The 2481-nt window shown below is 41.4% G+C and overlaps 1 protein-coding gene across 1 annotated transcript in view; it reads left to right on the forward strand.

Moving 5' to 3' along the window:
• Positions 1-2481, forward strand: part of BRCA1 (breast cancer 1, early onset) — a gene marked incomplete at its 5' end in the record, with an annotated part of 91230 nt that overhangs the window by 55924 nt on the left and 32825 nt on the right. The gene's annotated exons all lie outside the window — the stretch shown is intronic.

The raw sequence follows: 2481 nt of genomic DNA on the forward strand, positions 1-2481 counted from the left end.
AAAAAGCCAGGTGCGGTGGCTCATGCCTGTAATCCTAACACTTTGGGAGGCCAAGGCAGGTAGATTGCCTGAGCTCAGGAGTTCGAGATCAGCCTGGGCAACATGGTGAAACTCTGTCTCTACTAAAATACAAAAAATTACCCGGGCGTGGGAGCACGTGCCTGTAGTCCCAGCTACTCAGGAGGCTAAGGCAGGAGGATCGCTTGAACCCAGGAGGCAGAGGTTGCAATGAGCCAAGATCACGCCACTGCACTCCAGCCTGGCAACAGAGCAAGACTCCGTCTTAAAAAAAAAAAATTTGCAGAGCAAACCAGGATATCCTCTGTTCTCATTTGTTCTAGATTTCAAAAGAAAGTCCTTTCTTTGAGGAAAAGAGAAAGGAAAAGGAGTTTATAAAGGGAAAGAAAACATTCATAAGATAAGAAGTGTGCCCATTTGCATATACCTTTGTAGAAAACTGTTCAGTGTTGTTGAAGAAAACTCTTCATATTAATATGCAGTCCAGGTGCAGCGGCTCAACACTTACAATCTCAGCACTTTGGGAGGCTGAGACAGGAAGATTACTTGAGGCCAGGAGTTTCAAACCAGCCTGGGCAACATAGTGAGACTCTGTCTCCACAAAATTTTTTTTTTAATTAGCCAGGCATGGCAATGTGCACCTGTAGTCTTAGCTACTGAGGAAGCTAAGCCAGAAGAATCACTTGAGCCCAGGAGTTCAAGGCTGCAGTGAGCTATGTTCATACCACTGCACTCTTAACACTTGCACAGAGCAAGACCCTATCTCTTAAAAAAAAGTGTGTGTGTGTGCATATGCGTATATACATATATATACATGCAAATGTATCTTTATAATTCAAATTGCTTCAAAAAGATGTTGCACTTTATGATACTGAGAACAGTGAGAAGTAAATAAGATAGAGTGTAGGAGGAGGAATAGTTTTAGAGCAGCCATCTGAGAACTTCTGTGACAACAGATCAGGCAAAATAAAATGTGAAAGTAATTTTATAGGCCGGGCGCGGTGGCTCATGCCTGTAATCCCAGCAGTTTGGGTGACTGAGGTGGTTGGATCACTTGAGGTCAGGAGTTCGAGACCAGCCTGGTCAACATGGTAAAACCTTGTCTCTACTGAAAATATAAAAAAGCTGAGCACAGTGGCATGTTGGTCAGGCTGAGGCTGGCCTTGAACTCCTGACGTCAGGTGATCCACCCACCTTGGCCTCCCAAAGTGCTGGGATTACAGGTGTGAGCCACTGTGCCTGGCCAGATGCGTGAATTTTGAAATGTATACTAGACATCTGGATAGAGAAGTTAAGTAGGCAGTTGGACACATCGTATGAAGCTCAGGAGTACAAGGAGGACTATAAACATGGGAGTCTTCTGACAAATTTATCACTAGACTTCTCATCCAAGTAACTAGGAAATGTCAGATATTCTTCCCCTAGTAATAGCCAGTGGTTATACTCTTGCCTTTATTTTTCTTCACAATACTCTTGGCAGCACATAAGGCCTTCCCTACAATGTGAGTTTCAGTCAGACTTGTTTCTGAGCATTCTTCCTCAAATTTCTCCCCAGTCTCATTATTCTTTATTCTCAGGTCCATGACTAGTCATAATAGTGATTACGAAAAACCTCTACCTTTCTTTAGTGTATTGAATGTATATCTTATCATTTTGGTTGTGTTAACTGTGTAAATCTCTCAGTGGAAATCTGAAAAGCCTTTATTTCCTTAGATGATAATATGCAATTGATTTAGGAGATAGGGAATTTTTCAGTTACCTTTATAACAGCAAAATATTAGCAGTTTAATCTAAATGCTAAGTGAATGTTTTGAGAGGAGATAGATGTTGAAAATCAAGATACATTAAGTCCCAAGTGAGGTGAAAAGCTGACTGTTAATTTCTGCACACAAAGATTTGCTTCAGTGAATTGATTTCAACAGCTGAGATACTGATCATTTCACCTGGTCTACCAAAAAGAATGATTTTACTTTCTTTTTTGTCAAATCTCTGCCCAGCAATTCTTTTTCTTTCTTTTGTTTGTTTGTTTGTTTTTAGCCAGGTCTCACTTTGTCACCCAGGCGGGAGTGTGGTGGTATGATCATAGTTCACTGCAGCCTCCAACTCCTGGGCTCAAGTGACCCTCCAGCTTCAGCTTTTCAAGAAATTGGGACTACAGGCACATGCAACTATGCCTGACTGAAATTCTATATATCTTTTTTGTAGAGAAGGGATCTCACTGTGTTGCCCAGGTGGGTCTCGAGCTCCTGGTCTCAAGCCATCCTCCTGCCTCAGCCTCCCAAAGTGCTAGGGTTATAGGTGTGAGCCATTGGTGTCCAGCTACTGCCTGCCTGGCAATTCTGAATGCCTTAATTTTTTTTTTTTTTTTTTTTTTTTTTTTTAAAAAGGTTTTTCCTTTTCCCCCCCCACCGGGGGAAAAAAAAAAACCATCTTAAAAAAAAAAAAAAAAAAAAACATGAAAAA

This window comes from Mandrillus leucophaeus, unplaced genomic scaffold (assembly GCF_000951045.1).
Source record: "Mandrillus leucophaeus isolate KB7577 unplaced genomic scaffold, Mleu.le_1.0 Scaffold58, whole genome shotgun sequence".
In the NCBI taxonomy this organism is placed as follows: Eukaryota; Metazoa; Chordata; class Mammalia; order Primates; family Cercopithecidae; genus Mandrillus; species Mandrillus leucophaeus.